The sequence below is a fragment of the Anticarsia gemmatalis genome, chromosome 15 (genome assembly GCF_050436995.1).
Source record: "Anticarsia gemmatalis isolate Benzon Research Colony breed Stoneville strain chromosome 15, ilAntGemm2 primary, whole genome shotgun sequence".
In the NCBI taxonomy this organism is placed as follows: Eukaryota; Metazoa; Arthropoda; class Insecta; order Lepidoptera; family Erebidae; genus Anticarsia; species Anticarsia gemmatalis.
Genome location: NC_134759.1, coordinates 6221793 through 6242054, shown reverse-complemented (window position 1 = coordinate 6242054; position 20262 = coordinate 6221793). Strand labels below are relative to the sequence as shown.

At 33.4% G+C, this 20262-nt stretch overlaps 1 protein-coding gene across 3 annotated transcripts in view; it reads right to left on the bottom strand.

Annotated features, from left to right (window-relative positions):
- Nucleotides 1-20042, bottom strand: part of LOC142978728 (synaptic vesicle glycoprotein 2B) — a 35935-nt gene extending 15893 nt beyond the window's left edge. The window contains exon 1 of one of the 3 annotated variants that reach the window (XM_076123274.1): nt 20024-20042. The gene's annotated coding sequence lies outside the window, so the exon portion shown is untranslated. Of the gene's footprint in view, nt 1-3966; nt 4337-13856; nt 14023-20023 lie in introns of those variants that run through there. The other 2 variants (XM_076123272.1, XM_076123273.1) reach the window with 2 other exon arrangements.
- Between the last annotated feature and the right edge of the window lie 220 nt (nt 20043-20262).

The following is a 20262-nucleotide window of genomic DNA, read 5'->3' as shown; positions in this document are numbered from 1 at the left end:
TTTGAGTTTTTAAAGCCCGGGGCCCAAAACAAATAATAAAAAAATATACGAAATTGTATACGGAAAATTTTAGCTTCTTAATCTTTAGTACATCGCTTTGTTCCTTGTTAAGACAAGCATCATATACTTAAATTATAACGCCTATTTATTCGCGAAGGGAAAATTATTATTCTTTGAACAAAGATAAGTATTTGGTGGTTGGAAAATCCCTTCTAAGTGAGGTATGCAGTAAACGATGATTTACTGTTTTCAATAAAACAGCACATGCCATATGGAGTACGAAAGTACCAGATGCTTTGATCAAGGCTTTCGACGAGAGGCCAGTGTGTTAAGTTATGAAATCTGTGACACATTATATCATTGACGTTAATATAGTAACAGATTAGGGTCTAAACTTGAACCACATATAAAACACCAATGTCACCATCGTATTGAATGTGTTTCAAGGTAAAGAACGCAAAAAAATACAATTAATTAAATAAATGATAAAAGGAAAGTTCTAAAAACGAAGGCTGCATATCAATAAATGTTAAAAACACATTTAATCAGGCATTTATAGTTAATAAAATACAATTATCCGCTTGTGTTATAAGTTACTGTATTGGGGGATATTGGGTAAAGGAAGATCGAAAAATTGGTATCTGTGAACAAACCATTTTTTACGGAATGGACATAGAAATATGGTACGGGTTAGGACCGAGTTGACGGCTGATAGAGATGAGTGGAAGAAGAGGACATGTTATGCCGACCTACTTAGCGTCGGATAAGGGCAAAATTGTACGATATCTTGTGATTATTCTCATTTTAATAACATTGTAGAGCGTATCTTCACATTTTAGATCGTGATCAGAATACACCATCAAATCTAGTGGGTTTTAAAATCAGCTCAAATGTGTGTGTCATGTCAGTGTGACAGGACGGTCAATGATTTAATGTCACGTGGTGCTTTCAGGTTTACACGCAACTCCGCTCACATAATATTAAGGCTCGGCTTTTTCGCATAACATAATAATATTCGTACTATCTACTTTTACCTAATTACCCCTAATGGGTATAAACATAACTGTGATTCCCAACGTTTATTGTATTTGGACTTTGACTTATTTTGTGAATAAATAGTTGTTACTTTACTAATGTTGTTACTTTGTTCATTAGTCTTAGAATATGTACATACAAATGATTCTAGACTCTAGTTAACGAATTAGTTCTACATTGAAGATTAGATATGTTTATTGCACGCTAGCTTTTGTCGGTGGCAAGACACGTGTTGGCATTTAAAAAAATATACAACATTGTTTTAATACATACATACACTACATAAGCATTCACGCCTTTTTCCCATAGGTGTAGGCAGAGACCTCTTGGTATGATCCTTACAACGTTATTTTATTAAGATGAAGTTTAATACAAGTATAATTTTTAGTTCACTTAAGCTATTCAAAAACCATCTAAATTATGTTTTCATCTGTTTTAAAATTGTCGGATAGAAACAAAAATCACACTATCAAAATTATTTTCTGTGGATACCTAACTAGAATAGACATATTTTTTCTAGATTATGTACCGATTATCATAAAAAAATAATTACCCCTGTATATTTAATTATTATTGTCACCACGCACTTTGTATAATTCTCATATTACATTATTTTAATTTTATCTTGTAACGTTTATATAGTAATAATAATAATTACTTAGTATTCATATCTGGATAAACAATTTAGGCTCAAATGAATTAAGAAAAAATATACTTAATTATATTTCCTGTTTTTGATAGTTGTGGACTAGCAAAGTTGCTTAGTAAATAAATTAAATCATGAGCAACGTTTAATAATACACATAAAATAAGAAAATAGGCTGTTCATAAAAATATGCCTCATAAATCTTGTAAAAACTAAAAAAGAACTATACTAACATTCAAATGATTAAACGTTTTATTTTTTTATACTGTTCTTTCAGGCAGTAGTCACTGGCTGAATGATTGCTGACTTTTTAAATCGACAATTTTTTTTTAAAGTCATTAAATATTATTGTGCATACCTAACTTGTTAACTGGATTTGTTTTGTCCTTACTTATAATTAATCTAATGACATTGTTTACCTATTTAGCTACGTACATGTTTGTTTATCGCATCTCTAGCATTTTACCATGACTTATACGTTTTTGTATTGTTTGGAAAGCAAATCTAATTATAATAAATTGGGTTTGTCAGTAATGAACGGTGACGTCTGGAATTTTTTTAACAAACTGTGTGTTTTAGCTGTATATCGGCTATAAATACACCTGCAGTTATTTATAATACTATTTTATAATTGAGATTATTTATTGATCGATGGACTGGAACAGCGCCTTTAATTGTTCAAGTCGGTTTCAGTTTCAACACAAATTATGAGCATTTATAACAATTTAAGCATGCTGCATGGTTCTCTACCAAAAAATGAGTCAAAAATGTGTTGAGAATTGTACGATTTTTATTAAAAACGTACTGTATTTTGTGAGTAATCGTTTAGTGATTGTTCGCTTGCCCGTTTGTCCCTAACTAAATTGTAATGCACTTGCCGGAAATTTTGACTCCATTGTGATGTTAAAATGTCCGCAAAAAATCCTGTGTATTGCTAAATGAATTCATATTTTTATTACGTTATTTTTCAGCTATAAAAAAATGTTCGTTCATAATGTTATTAATTAAAATATATTGGTCTTATAAAAAATGGACGAATACGTTGTTGTACGAAGGATAAACAAAACAAAAAAATATTTTAGAAAGTCGTTTGTCAAGTCTTTGATAAATGAATAATTGAACATGTGTGAGTAGAGTATTGATACGTTTGTGGCCTCTACCTATGTGGATATACGGTACATACCGACTTATGTATGTAGTGTAATTATTGCAATAACACTTCCTAGTCAGTCAGTAGGCGTAGGTCGCCGGTTAACCTACGGGCCCTAAAGAAAAGGTCACTCGTTCTAGCGATTACAAAAACTTATTTCCGAAAGTTGTTCGATCAATTTTATTTATAGCTTTGCTCAGATGTGCTGATAGCTTGTACGGAATAGTTACCTTTGCTAATTTTGATAAAGCTACTAGTTTTTTCGCGCTAACGCTTATTTATCTAGTCAGCTGTTGAACTTGATTTGTTTTTGCATTAAAAAAATATAAACAACCTGTCGTTTCTGTGGTAGAGTGACATAGTGCAGTTCTATGGATAGTGTAGCTGGTAGTTTTGCGCGCCAAAATAATAAACAAACGAGACAAGAGCGTGCATGTGGACACACGGCAGGAGACCGACAGTGATCGTCAAAACAATAGTCTTGTTGCTCACTTAACAACTTCAACAAGCATCTAATTATTGTACCCTTCTACACATCACTTATTAATTTATAGTACAAGTGTATAACAAAAAAACATGTCGGAAAATAACAGAGATCATAATTTTCCCACCTTTACTTAATAAATAAAAACATAGTTAAAAAAAATGGCCAGCATCTTGAATGGAACCGTCAGTATGCGATATTATCGAGTACAAAAAATGAATAACTCATTACCTAAAACATGTGAATAATTTGAGTTTTTATCGTATTTAATTTGACTTTAGGTACTTGCCCTGGCAGTGGGTTCACAACATTAAACTTTATTACATTTTTACGGTTTATATGAACGATTTTGTTTATTATTCTATTAAGTACAATAGTGGTGTATCTAAACTCATAATGCTTTTTATCCGTATACATTTGTTATTAGTTCCTCGCGTTGTATAAAACAGGTAATTGATGTTGTTATTTTAATTATACAACAACTATTCAAATCCATCTCAAAGCATTGATAACATATTATGTACTCGTATACTTATTCGTTATTCACTGTCTACTGCATTTAATACGTACATCCGACGAACCATTGAGTTCTTGTCGGCACACAGATAAATCACCGCGTTTGTTATAAATAAACACAATTAAATTGCTTACCGAAACAGAAGATCACAGATGAGATGTAAAATAAATAATCAGTCAAAAGTTCCAATTAAAAGCATGTTTTTCATTAAGTTGTGTGAAGTTAGATAGTTAACGTCACAAACAGTATTTGAAACGCGCGTCAGATAACACTTTTAGGAAACATTTCACGGCACTTTTGGTTTTTGTAGTTCGCATATGTTCTTTGTGGAACTGATGGAGTGTGGTCGCGGTGAGTGGGAGTGTGTGGTCGGTGAGGAGTGAGTGTGGCGCGCACTGGTGGTGGCTGATGGAGCTCTGGTGGAGCGTGGAGGACGAGGCTCGTGCGTGTCGCGTGTCGCGGGCTGTGTCGGGAGCCTAGAGGCGTGTTGTCGCACAGAAGCGGCGCGGGATTGTGACGTTTGGAGGCTTGCAATCAACAGTTTTGCACCTCCAGCCGAACTACACCGCCCCACCTCTCGTATTATTTCTGATAATTAACTTATAAGGTTACGATCTCTATTTCCGTGATTTATAAAACAATTGCCTATTGATATCTCGTAAGTAGGAAAAACGTTTAAGAATTCAAGGTGTCATCTCTATCTACGTCATAACATCCAGGAAATAGTTTAGTGCTCTGTGACGATTTTACGTAGCGGCTGAATTACATAGATTTTGTGTACAAACATACATATATCTAAAACCAAATATCTACTGTTACGTTATTCTCGATTACAGTTAGTTTTCATAAAAAAATGAAATTACAAATAGGAACATATAGATTTCTAATTAAAGCGGTGTCAGTTATTTCATCTAAACTCGATGTTCGTAAAAAATGTAGAGTCACAAGCCCCACGTATAAAATCTATGATTTTCTTTCGGAAAACTTAGACCTAAGTACGTATTACAAAAAGGATTTTTTTTTATTCCTTCTTTAGCTATTAAAAGCTAAAATTCTTTTTAAATTAACAATTAATGTCGTTTTAGATACATACCTGATGAATTTTAAGTATGAATATGCAATAGAGAAAGTTAGGTTTTTGCATGAGATAATCCTGTTTGTTCCTTTTTCACAATTAGGTACTTAATGACTGTATAAAATACATACTATTTAGATTAAACAGTCATTTAAAGTAGAGCCATATATTTAGTAGTTTAAAGAAGACAAGATATTTGAGAAGTTTGTTATTTAAAGCATATTATTATTGAGAACTATTTTCCGCGATTACTGTGAAATTATTGCTTCGCTATTGTGTGGTCTCAATATATTCAAGTTACATTGACAGTTTTCAAGTTTCAATGTTTAACATATAAATAAAGAAGTGTTTCTAATAAGCGCAACGTACAGATTGCAAATAGCCAATGGACAATTTGTAAATAACTGAAGCGAGCACGCTTCACACTTTCGACACGGTTGTTCATCGTTTCCTTTTGTTTTGTATTATTATCTAGAAAAAGGTTTAAGGCATTTTCCTAACTTAGTTCATTACAATTTCAACGAATATAAGTCAAGTGTGCTCTCTCAGCCCCGGTTTCTGTGGTACATTTAGCGGTAGTTTATCTTTTCAAACTGTAATTATTATATGAGTTTAAACGCTATTGAATATAATATAATTTTCCACTAATGTTCCTCAGAAACGGAGGGTGAGAGAGTGATTACACCAATCATAAATAATTAACTAAAGTTACGTACCTACTCTCATTTTAAGGATTGGTAGCCAAGCCGTAATATTCGGTATAACGTGGAGAGAGAACTTTACTAACATATATCTGCTAGACTAGTGTTTATACATACATAAAATCACGCCGTTTTCCTAGAGGGGTAGACAATCAAAGAATGCTACTTGGTATATACGATCCTTACAAACTTCCCTTGCCTCATTCAGGACCGCCCGCGCCGGTTTCGAGTACTACGCACATTGACCTTTTTTTTAAGGCGCCGAAAGCTAGGGTTTGTTTTGAAGTTAAAATTGATAAGACCATGGAGTAACTGACTGATTACTCCTTCTATAGTCTTAAAATAGCGTTTGATGAGGATACTACTTAGATGTACCGTCACTTGAAGCCAGTTTGTACTTGCTCTCTTTCTTACAGTAGGTCCGAATCGTAGCTTTTTTCCTCTTAATATTATTTATTACTTTTATCTATTTTTATTTCCTGTGGAAATGATCTAATTAGTATTAAAAAATTGGTTAACATTCCATTGAAACGACAACAATAGATAATATAATATAAATACAATTCGAATTTCAGTCGTTTGACAACTTAATGATGAAGATAACAGCTTCCTCTTCGTGGTGAAGCCGCGGAAAATGTTAGTATTTTCCTGCCTAATCAAAAAATCTAAGAATATTTATCAAAAGGCACTTATAAATGATTTATCGTTGAAAGGTTTATCAGCTGCGTTAATGAGTATGCTTCGGGAAGTTGCATTAATGTGATTTTAACAGTTTAGAACAACAGCGCTACATCCAACGAGCTTGTAAGGCTATCAGTAGAAAGCGAGAAATTGAAGAGTCACTAATTAAATTGCCAAAACAATTATGACCACAATAATTTCACAAATATTTCACAAACTGAGAATTTCTTTGTATGAATAACACAACAACCAAAATACTTTATGATTTACCCACTTTTTTACGTGTCCGTTTTCTTAGATTTAGTGAAGTACTTTACGTTGGGATTTCCTCGCAAGATTTGGAATAACATTGACTAATATCTAATATTTGCTATTATGGTGTCCACGAATTATACCTACGCATTTGTTTTCTTAAGTTTTTGTATCTTATGTAGCAAGAGGAAACATGCCTAGCAAGCATATTATTAAAATCCGTGGCTGTCTAAGCCATTTGAAAAATGCGTGGTCTACAAAAGGTAGCCCCTCCCTACTTTCGGGACTTCCGAGACTCCCTTGCCCAGCAGTGGGACAGTAAAAGGTTAAAAAAAACGTAAGTGAGTGTGTACCCGCCTTAAAACCATTGACAGACGCAAGTCAAGATAATCTGTAACAGCAATTAATAAGGAGAAGTGATTAATTATATCCATTTATCAGAACACAATTACAGTTCATGGGGTAAATTCTTCAGTTTAAACTTACGATATTGGATTGAATAGCGGATAAGTAACTAAGCCTTCGTACAAAGGCGTAATAACAAGCTAACTTGTCACGCCATCTAGCGTGTCCTGTGGAACTTGATTAAGAGCTAAACTTTACTCTGACCTTTCGTTTTGTTAATGAGATATTAACCTTATTCCTACTGTCAGATCCTAATGAATGAGTTATTTAGCCCTAGAACAGTTTATAATTACATGATCAAGTAAACGCGAACACGCCTCTGAGAAATAACAGTACCCGATCCTATTTGCAAATAATGGAATCGACTTGATTATGGGCGGTGTTTACACCCTGAACTAAATCATTTTTAAGTAGCTTACTGATTATTTTTTCTTCGATTTATATCTTTATTCGTAGAATAACCTAGACTACCAAGGCTTTATTCCTAAACATTAAAATTATTGTCGGATGACGTTGTTGTTAACGGTTAAATAATGGATTCGAATAAATTTATTATCTATAACGTCTGAAAACGGTTGGATAAAATGTAAATTGAACTAAAAAAATAAACTAATCTTGTGACAAATATTTTTTAATTAATTGGTTTGTCCTCGATCACAGTCATATAGTTTGTTATGATAAACTTTTAAGACTGTACGTCTTATGCTTTTGTAGGAGCCTACCAAATAAATTATATTATAACCTATTCCCAGTACCGATATACATATATTTCGATCACGAGCGCAGTTATTCTATAGTCCGAAAATTTGTCCGGAAAATATAGTAGCAAAACACACACATAATACCAACGTGTTCCTGTTATGTAACTAGCAATTTTATGATAACCTTAGTTCATAAAATATTGCAATAAAAGCTTTCAGGAAAAACTTATAGCCAGCATGATATAACTGACTATTTTTGGCTGACTGAAACGTCATGTAGATGTTTTTATTTGTACCTAACAATATATCGTCAGTAACTACCGGCCATTTGCAATATTCTACCAAAGATTACAGATAGATTGCTATCTCAGATTATCACGTCAAAATTATCTCGTTAATATATTGTTAGAATTGATTTTACGGAAATGGTCGATGTGTCTTTTCTGTGCCTCACAGTAATAAGTTATCCGTTTTTGAGAGTAAAACCGCTTACAGATGGTTGATCCAGAAAAATCTAGTATTTACAGTCTCCAACGAGTCCCGTGAGTGTCAGAGTGAAGTGAACCTCGAGGGTCCCGGGCAGAGGGCACGCCGGCAACCGGTCCAGCAAGGTGAAGGCTACTTGTTCAAACGATGTTATACAACTATGTACAAAAACGATCCGTCCGTTTCATACTACTTTACTATTGCAATAGGCTCTTATTCATAAACCTATTATAGTTAAAAAACTACTATAATATGTTCTTTTTTTTTCATTTTGCTAAGGAGTGGAAGAAACAAACCACTTAAAAAGCCTTTCATAGCTTCATATATTTTTATGAATCAGAGGGTAAGTTTATAGTTACATTTGCTTGCGATCTTTTTCAGTATCGATAAGTTAAAATAATCGATTACTATATAGGAGAATATTGGTAGCATGGAAGAGTAATAGCAACCTGAGCTTTAATAACACTCTAGGTCCCTTTTCGTGTGCCGATCGCCTAGTTGTCTATAATTATATATAATTATTGTATATTTTTAAAACGTTGGTTTCGAAAGCAAGCCTTCACTTCCTAGTAATTGCATCTACGTCAGTATTCTGTATGTAGCTTTTTAAAATAATTAAATGATAACAGCTGGAGAAAATAAATTCTTTGAAATGATTACTTATTCAAGTAACTGGTTGTATGAAAGACGAGATATCTAGTTCACTGGCGCCAACATTCTATACATGACATCTAATTATTATTTGTTGATCATTAATATAGTTTATTTTTGAAAATATGGACGCGGTCTTGCACTAGATATGTCAATATAAAATCTTAGCCGGTTACAAATAAGTAGTAACTAGCACTTGAATTAAAATGCAATGTTGTTAAAAATAAACCTAAATAAAAACCTAGATAAAAAGAGTCTTTTTTTGTTTAATTATTTTTAATATTGGTTATTTTAAATATTAAATATTTTTTATACTCGTACAAAACAATGAGCCTACTTATCTACGAATATATTATTATGAGTAATTAGTGATAAATAAACAAAACTTTATTAATATGTTGATCAATACGTTTTGAAAACGACGACAGGTTTTATTGATATCAAAAACTACTTATTTACATGTTTACGTTTTGAACCGGGAAACAAAATAATTGTGATACTTACAAGTTAAAATTGCGAATTAGAAGTTAAAATAAAGATGGACCCGTTTTGTGTTTTTAAAACGTTTTATTAACTCAGTTCCGCTTCTAGTAATCACGTGTTTGTTTATAATTCAGCGATCAATCACTTGTTGTTAATTGTTTGTATATTTTAGACATATGATGTAATCTGATATAATCAGTACCATTTTCAGTGATTAAAACACCTTTAAAATTAGAGGTTCGCGGCGTATAATATATATACGGCGGAGGTAAGTATGCGGCGAATGGGGGCACCGATACAAAATTCAGAATTTAGCAGCAATCCGCAGGCTTATTTAATGCATCTGACTGTGCCCTTTTTGATACAGTTACTTTGATTTGGATATACACAAAAGGCTGTAGCTAAATAGATAAGTATTTCTTCACTTCACTTTCTTGTAGGTAATAATGTCCTCGAATCTTCTGTCATCAAGGATTTAGCAACGTAGTTGTTAATTGCAACTTTTATTACGTATGTCGAAATAGGTATTGTTATCCTGTAAAACGGATCGATTTTCCTATTTTCATTGCGATTGGATAAACCGTTTAACGAGCTTAGCCAACTACAATTAAATTCATTATGTCCGTTTATCTATTGCTATAACTACTGTGATGTGGCGAAAGGGACTTTAAAATACCATAAACCAGACGTCACACCATTGTTCTTGACAATTTCATCTCGTTCATATTTTTTTTAAAGTGTTCATTACTTTGCGCTTTGTCTCATTAATTTTAGATAAGAGTTATAAAATATAGCATCAAATTTACATTTCGATCTAGTAATTTTTCAGTGCATTACCCGTGAAAATGCAGCCGTATATATAAGACCGCCTAGACGTGACAATTTTCTAATGAAAATCTGTGTAGCGCCGCTAGCTAGCGCCGTAGGAACTATTATGCTGGACATTTATGTCAATCTCTCGGTACTCGATACTATCGAATGTAGGAAATCGGGCTGCTGTAGCGTGATTCTCTACGAAAGTAGTTCCTACTGCGTCCGCTAGAGGCGCTAATCAGAATTTCAGACAACATTTCTCCATAGCTAGTAGTAGTAGGTAGTCGATAGTAGTAAAGAATCGCGCTACAGGTGACAGTTAACTAAGACAATATAGTAGAGTGATATCGACTCTACCTTTGTTAATGCATCATGTTTTAGTAAAAAAAACAGCTGTATATATTATTACTTGTTTCATAGTACGACAAAAATATAAAAGTAGCTATTTACCAAAATATTTGCAAAAGTTGTTTTTGCACGGCTATTGACCCCGTGTTGACTGGTTTAATTATGACCTCCCTAATTCGTAAGCACGAAACCCTACATTTCACGAGTACGTTAACTTTAAAAAAGAAAATACTTGACGGCCTTAATCGTTATTTATAGAAAGACAATCTTATTGAATTTGCAGCAATAAATCAGCAATCAATAAATAATCAATATTACGGCTGTAATACCTGAAAGTGTATCCAGAGGCGTATTGTATAAATCTTTGTATAGCAATGGCTAAACATTGTTAATGAAAAACGTCAGTAATAGGGTGTAATAGGCCCATGTAATGTGGGGGCAAAACCATTGAAATTTACTGGACACATAAAAAATCTAATATAAATTAGATAAGACTATTTTGCCCGACTTGGGAATCGAACCCCAGACCTAATGATTAACTGCCGAATACAATACTGACAGCAGCACAGAGGCAATGTACCAAAATCTATAAATAAATCAAAAATAATGAACATAGTACATACATATGTATGTATATTATGTACTTAACTCTATAAGTACTAATTTGAATGTACATAGAGTTAACCGCAAGTGTCTACAGTTGGGGGAAGTACGCTTTTTCGTTCATCAGTCAATATTAATTGTAAATAGTATCCGTGATTTCTAGTAAGAAGTTATTTTCCCATCTACTATCTGACTCATCATTCTATCCTTATTATTCTTTATTTTTAAACTAAGGTTTAATTGAACTTGAGATCTAATAAAGAAATAAGGAGTGATAGGTATTAATAACTAGATTTTGACCTTGTTACCCTTGGTTTCTGAGTAAATTAAGCGGTAGTTTACCTCCTCAATAGCGTTTTTTTTATATGAGTTATTGCGCTATTGAATAGATAAAGTACCGTTAAATGTACCTCAGAAACCGGGGGTTAGTGATTTTTTGTATCTATTTGTTTCCAAAATGATGCCGCATCTTCACAGTGTAATAAATACTGTATGAAACAATTTTTTTTTCGTATGGTTAGTGGTGGACTTGATTTCAAAGTGGTTCAAGCCGCCAAAAAGGCCTTTTACATGGTCTAATGACTATTGTAAACAATAACCGGAACCGACTTTATACGTGCCCTCCGAAGCACGGAGACGCCCAGTTCAAATACCACTCGTCGGTCACCCATCTAAAGCTTTACCGTGCCAATGGTTACTTCACCCACGAATACTTTGTATTAACTGTAATTTTAACTGTCGAAGAAAATATCAGACGAAATGCAACTAGTTTACGAAGTTATGTAAATGAGTGTTTTTTTAACCGTGAACGACCGACCTCACTTAATGCCCAGACGCAATCTTACTTCCTTCTGACAAAATTACGATGCATGAATCACTTTTTATTCATGTAAAGCATTCAATAACTCAATTAATTGGCAATCAGTACAATGAATTTACTTTAAATGACATTTATTTTAATTCAAAATTAACGACAACTTCATAGCTTATGGATAATTGTCAAAAAGAGTCTCTGCAAAGGATAAAGTGACATCAAATGTTTGAAAATAATTGCAGTAACTCAAAATTCTACAATAAAAGCTAACTGATGCTTAGAAGTGTTGAAATCGTAGCTAATTGTTGTTACAAAGTGTCAGATAAATGTTGTGACAAAATAATGACAGCTCTTCCCTGCGGAGGGCATAGAGAAGACGCGTCAGTCATTCTCAGGGCTGGAAAGTAATTATAACGTCAGTGTTTACGGAAATGTACTGTTGTACAATATTATTTATCATTGTGTACTTTCTAGAAAACTAATGAAGGTTCTTCATTTCACATTTTATTCACATTTTATTTATATTATATAGACTTGACTCAAATCTGAATTAAATAAAAGGTGTTAAAATTAAAAATTGTTGTTTAGTATGTCAACGCGTAGGGATCGATTCCCTTCCGGATTCTTCTGTTTATGCAAGCACCTTCATATAATTTAGTAATTATTTATGAACAGACGTAAATAGCGGCGTGAAGCCTGAAAGCCTGCCACTGACGTCAAGCGAATTGGTAGGAGTTGTTGACTGCGTCAAGAAGAAATAGGTTGACTTGGCGAAATGTGTGGTCCTTAACGTCATTGACCTTGATTGCATAAATGTCACAGCGCCCCGCCCTCATCAGAGGCTCACATAAATAAAAGTTTTCCGATCTAAAACCGTCGATTACACTTTTTGTGTCACTTGCGGTGATGAATTAAATATTGACATAGTGGTGTACGTAAACGTGATTTATCATTGTTTGCCCGCCTCTAGTTTGTATTCACTACTGTTGATCATAGATAGCGCGAAGGATGCTGTCAACCAGCTACTGCGCAATCAACAAATGACTGCCACCAAAATAGAGACGACTATGTTTCGCAGAATTTATTATATCGAGCAGATAAGTTAGTGAAATTACGATGAATAGTGTCCCCGTCAAGAAGTGTTTTTTTAATTCTAATGTTCTCTGAATTACAAAACCGCAGGCTTTGTTTGCATTTCAATTATGATTGTTTTGAACCGGATCCATGAAGGTAAATTCGTGACAGAAAATATCTTGAAAGTTTTGATTTTAAGATTGTTTAAATAAAATGGTGTCAATATTTATTTCATGGATGCGCTGTGAATGACAAGAATTAGTACAATTCAGTCGCAAGTTCTTGTTTTGGTAAACTTAGAGTTTAATATTACTGTGATTACTGGGTTCTATGAACGACTCTACATTTTCGGACATGCAGTTTATTTTGAACGTTGTTTAACTTTTAATTTGTAACATTATAATTATATCTACAAATGAAAATGATATTCTTAATGCGTTCTAATTTGAAAAATATATGATGGAAGATCAAAAATATATGAAACTCTATGTACACTCCTAAATGTAATTTAGATAAAGACGAAAGCTAAATTGTAAAACATGATTGACGCATTAGTAAGTCTGTAGCTTTGTTACGGAAATATAAGAAGCTGTCCTACATTCATCTCACAAAGTAAGTAATGACGGATAATAAGCGATCACGCGTGGAAATAGGACACTGGCTACTCATAAAAGTACATCCATACGTACGTGCCTGACGCAGTGTAGGTTTCCACCGAACATTTACAATGTATTTCATTGTAATACAACAAACATAAAGATTTTCACTGAAAAACATAAGTGGGAAAATTGTAAAACCTGTTTATGAGGAGGTGATAACACGAGCGAATCACACGGTTGTGCAAAAATGTGACTAAACCTTGCTAATCGTGTATGTAGTGAGTAGATGTCGGCGCGCACCGCGCGTCGTGCGCCCTCAATTATCGTCGATCACTTACCGGTGTCGGTCCGATGTGCCTCTCCTGCTTCTGTGACGGGTGAAGGTGTTCTGCCACTGAGGTGGCTATGAACGAATACTTGGATGAAAGATGAAAAATGAACTTAAACTATAACCGTGGTCGTCTCAGAGAACACTCGCGAGGGAGTGTGATCGAGCACACGACGGTATCTCCTCTATATAACCCGCGACAGGCCTCGTTACAAATCAACAACGACGATTCTATATCAAATACTACGTAAACCCACCTAAATGCTATTTGATCAAAGATTTGCTCCGAGCGAACACTAAGCCCTGCTTTTCCGGGACATTTTCTGATGTTCAAAAATATGTGCCTCTATAAAAAAATCTATAAAGTAATATTTTTCCTTATTAATAAAGTTATCTATAGTTCAGATAACAATCATCACTGTTTTATTTTTACCTTTTTTTTCTAAACATCCTCATCACATAGACTCAAATGAAAAGCATTTTTTTACGAAAATATCCTTATCAATAATATTATTGGTAGATACCTTTACTATCGGCTTCAGCGGTGTCATTGACATAGGATGTGCAATGCTACGTCACATCACAAAACAAGTGAAGCTACCGCATGCCACTAGTCTACCATCACGTTGTAAATGCAGATATTAAGATGCTTAAAGCATCATGATCATGTCATGGCATAATACATTAAACAAATATTTTTGCTAGATCAAGACCAGTTCCTATTAATAGTAACTACAAATATACTGCGTGTGCAGACCAATACGTGTATACTATTTATCTACTCATATAAGCAGGTATAATATTTATAGCTAAGAAGTGTGTACCGATATTTGCGTATTCCTAATTGATACAAATCTACGTCGACACGAATTCCTTGAAGATATTGCGAGAATAAATATGACAAACATGGCTTCATATTCGTACGAAAACCTTAAAATGTAACACTAAATTGTTACAAGAATATTTCGCAACAATTTATAGTGTCATATGATCATGATAAAATAATGAAAGGCGCATTAAATAAGCACGCTATTTGTTCTAGGTAACTACTGAAAACGAAAATATTTATGTTTCATGGAAAGTTTATGTGTTTGAACAATAACTGCATAATTTGTTTGGTGCCGGTTCGTACAGGTTTTAGGTAAATAATAACTCTATGCACTTATTTATTCTTCCTTGAAGCACTTATAGTTAAATAGTTAAAATGAAAATTGTGACAAGTAGGTATACGTTATCTTTTCTAGAATATTCACACACACGAATCAAACGTCTGTCTGATTGTATTTCAAACAATTGTTAAACTTCACTTCACCGTAAATTATAATTGTAGTTCTTAATGTAATTATCAAACTTTTAGTATAAATTTTAGAAGAATAAAACATTTGAAACTGTCTTTTTGTGCGAATGAAATCGCAAGCAGTATCGAACCGATCACCTTTAAATTATCACCTAGCCTCCTGTAAATTGTATCCGTTTTTCCTCCTTAATAATGTCGCTATCATACATATCATAGTACCGTATTCATGTTATTACACAGTAACAATAAGACACGTACAATAATACAAACTGCTACAAAACAATAATTAGTGACAATAAACACACAGAAACTGACATAAAATCTATCAATAAATGTATGCACAGATAAGCACGCAAATGAAGTATTTTTAACCTAGCGGTATAACAGTTTTCTACAGCCGCAAACATCATGCGCACAAACGCTACGCGTCTCATTTCTTTCAAACTTTCTATGATTTTGCGTAGACCCATTTGCTACGGTCCGCATTAAACTTAGGCAGGTATATACAATTCAAATTAAATGTCGAAACAAATTAAAAAAAAATTTTTTACGCTTAATCGGGCCAGGGCCAAGATGATTATTATTTATTGTTGTCATTTTCGTAAAAAATAGGGAAAATATTTTCAAAAAAACATCTGATTCATTAAACGTGAATGGCACATACGCATCTCATTACGTGTTATGTGTACTTATCAAATAAATACTTTAATTTTATAAAATATTTGCAGACTGATTGCTAATGCTACGAATATTTTATTTGCATAGCCCTAAATTGTAAGATAAGGTATTTTTGTTCGGAACAACAGCGTAATGATTGTTTTTAAAACGAATAATTATTTTATGAACAATAGTTAACAATCGAACCCTTATTAACTTTTTAGCTTCTTGGCGATCCTGGCTTTATGCCTGATTAAATTCGCGAATAATACAATATTAAATAAAATATATCAAATATATTTTGAAGTCGTATTATTTCGAATGCAACCAAGTTGAAAAAAAACCGTCATTAACTTACTGAGTAATAAATACAATTTAAAAAACAGACGTCAGCATGCTGTCCACTTATTAAATCGTCAACTTAGAACAAAAAGCGAAAATCTACATCAATGATAGGTATTTCTTTGTAGTAAATCCCTGCAAAAAGATAATGATTGTCCTGTTTATTCCGAAGTTATTAATCAAAAAAGGTCATAAATTATAAGAATGACGCTAATCGATCACGCCCATCAAAGGTGGCAATCAAAGATTTTTTAATATAGTTTTGTGATCATAAAGTAAGTATCATAAACTTGTTATAAGCACGGTTCTAACACACGGTTCACAGTTCCAGGTATAAGTTTAATAAAATTGTACACCCAACAACGTGAGATGGTTAGTTTTTATTTTCATAAAGCGAATGCGGCCCTTTGCTATAATCTTTACAAAATTCACCAGATAGCGTCCTTTTTTCTTCCACCACTTTTCCTTTATAGACAACTGATTTGGGGTCTAAAACACAGCTGAAGATGTAAGACAGTATTTATTTTTAAGCATTTCGAATAATGTAAAACAGTTAAGAAATTTCATAGGTTACCAAATTGTATGGTTGTTAATTCAGCTGTAGCTTAAACATAAATCAAAACATTTTTAATGTTTCTTGAAATCATATTAATAATTATTTAATTAAGGCTCTTTTGGAGACTGTGGTCGATAGCCTTAGGAGTTAAGGTTTTATCACATCCGGTAAAACAGTGCGACCCCCAAATAACTTCATCATGCTGTTATAATTAAAATAAATCATATTTTGAACTTTCATTTCCAGTTTACTTTCTTTGAATAAGATTATTTATTCGTGAGATACTTTATATAGAGGTATAAGTATTTTTATTTCACCGGAAGGAATTGCAATTTTGGACAAGGATTCAATATCACTTGGTTGGTCATGAGGCCAACTAAAATAAATACCTAACGGCGCTATATCTGTATACAAATACTACTATAAAACTATTTTTATTCGAGAATTTTATTATTACGATGATTACTGAAGTACTGATCCTAACTGCATTAAATAGGTAATAACTGAACTTCATGATTGCATTATATAATTATAAGTAACTTTTATAATACGTTACATAATAAGCGTTGCTAATCCAGACTTCCACCTTATTTATTTCTAATCTAAACAATCCGTATTCACGCGGTTCTACCCGTGATTTCTACCGAAATATGGTAGAGACACAAAATCGCATTTCATAAAATGTGTAACTTGTGTCTGTGCAGAATTTAATCATCATTTCCCTTAACACAGACCAATCTGAGTACGCGAATAAATGATATAGTAAGTACTTATTAACGTAGAAACCTAAACTATCGTTCGAAGTTTGTGGATGCTTATTACTTAACGCAGTTTGTAGCTAAAACATCCAACAGCCTACAAGGAATCGGAATTAGTCAAACTTTTATATATCAGAATACTTTTCCATTCAATATCAAATAAGTCTATAAATAACGGCACACGTGTCAGAGAGGTATCAGGTGCCATCGAGCATGTCGCGACAATGTGACATTGGTGAATTAGCGGTGAGGTGTTGCTCCTCGGTAGCTGTGAGCTGTGAGGCTGCACTCGACACGACAGATTAAGCACCACTAAATTGACGACGCGGCAATTTATCAATAACGACAGTATGAAGTGTTCCGGGCGTGGCGTGCGACGGCGGCTACGCGATTTCGGCCATCATCATCCGTCGCGTCCGCTCGCTCACTCGCCCGATCACGCGATACTGCATAAACAAAATGCTACTATTCCTAGAATTCCGGTTCATTGCAGGATAAACACGGCTATATCCGCTGTTTTAATTATGATGGACAAAAATGTTGAAGTTGCATGAGAACTTCGGGTTTGGAATTCAGGGAACTTTTGGTGGAGATTATTATTTAGCTATTGACACCATAGACACATTTAAGTTACAGAGACAATAAGAACTAATCATAAATAATTAGGGAAACGGAAACTGATAAGAAATAAGAAAGCTTAAATGATGCCTCTATCGATTACGTACAGTTGCAATCACAATTAGGTATACGTCTACGTATGTAGATATTCGATTGCAAATAGACCCAAATTAATTGAAAACTACAATTTGAAAATAGCTCATATTAACAATGAAAATTACAATGAATTGACGTCAATATACGAAGCTGCGCATGTCTTTATGAGTCATCGAAAGAAAACGAGATTTTTGCGGCTCAAGACATGATCATTCATAGACGTCTACGGCACTTGACGGTGTATCATTCGCAATATTTTATGACTGCGTAGCCATTTCAGAACGGACATGCCGGTAACATTTGCCGCATGATTGATTCATTTAAATGGCATAAATTCATGACATATCATATATGTATTGGTTGCTTTTCCATTGAATTACGAACGAGAAAATTATAATATTGAAAAAGAACTTTCTATCCTTTCTCTTCTTTCTTCTAATGGTCTTTAGTTTGATCATCTGCATAGAAGAGTTTCCAATTTTTATTTTACCTCCTTCAATGAAATAGAAGAAAATAAGTAAAAGAAAGAAGAAAGCATTGACATAATATTCGACATACTTTTCTTCTATGCAATTTACCATTCTTACATTTAGGTGTAGATTGGAGATTGCTCAACAGCAAACAGCCTGCTACACACAGTACCTACACACGTTTTAGGGCGCTATCATTATGATTTTACAACTCAACAACAATGTATCTAAGCAATTTATTAATATGTCATGCCGTTGTATTGCAAATATGTAATCGCTGAAATTACTGTTTAAATATTGAAAGTAACTGATTGCTTACTGTTAATTTCCTTAATGACAAACAAATAACAACCTAACGAAAGAGAAAACTATAATTTATGATTATAGATACAGTTATGATGACTTCTGTGTACTGGATTTAAATAGATTAATTTGTTCACTTGTAATTAAGTAGTAAATAAATAAACGTATGTTATTTATCATATTTAGAGCGAAGAAGCCTAGCCAGACTTTGTATCAGAGTTGACGTTCATATTAACGATTGACGCAAAATGTTTATCATTGTACAAACAGAAGGAAGAACGTGTTTTTATAACGAAATAAAATATGCATTAGTTACAGCGTCACAAGTTATTATAATCAACGAAAACGAAAATTCGTTGAAACTTTGCATTATTTTTTTTTAGATTCTATTTGTTATAAAATGCCGATCGGACTCTGGTACAAGAATATAAGATATCCTTATCCGATGCTGCGATGCGAATAGTTCTAGAATTCCAGATAAAACAATTCCAGGGGAATTCATGCGCTGAAAGATCATCCATCCTGTAAGGCCCTCTGCTAAGTTGTACGCTTGTTTGCGAATCACAAAATTAGGCAAATAAGCAGAGGTGAATGCACTAAGATAACTCTTGTGGTTTCTTTCGTTTCTCCATTTACAGATAAATGGAAGTATTTATTTGTTCATTACATATTAATTAATGAATTTTATTCGTTATTAAACTTTCGCCACTGTGGACAAGAAACTTTACACCTACCGCTTAGGTTTTCTAAATTAGTTTGGATAATAAAGTCATATCTTTATAGTTGAACGTAGTATTTTATGGATGTCAACGAGAAAATAATAAAAAGTATGAAGCTTGTGCACGTTTTTATAGATTTCAGTTTTGTCTACATTATTGTTAAAGCACCTATTTATGTTAAGCTGTTATTAACATAAAAAGAACATCTAAAAATAAGTGAGTATAAACAAACCACAAAGTTTAACAGATAACACGATTAATTGTTGAAGTAGAAACACGTGAAGTATGTAAAAGTCAGTTTGTCATTATTGAAACGTAAACATGAATAAGCTCACGTAGGTATAGTCAGCATAGCACTTACGAGAACATTATTTCAAACGCAGACGATGAGAGTGGAGTTGTTGCCCTCGTGTGTTGGTGGTCCCAGATCACTTCGACTGTTTTCATACCGCGAAACACAACCAATAGTCACTTCTAATCACTCTAAAGTTTTTTTCAAATACCAATACCTTAGGTCAAACACGTGTTTGTCTAGTATGTAGTACTAGTCAAAGGTGCAACGGTTGATCTTAATGTTGTCGCAATGTGTCGTTGTGAACG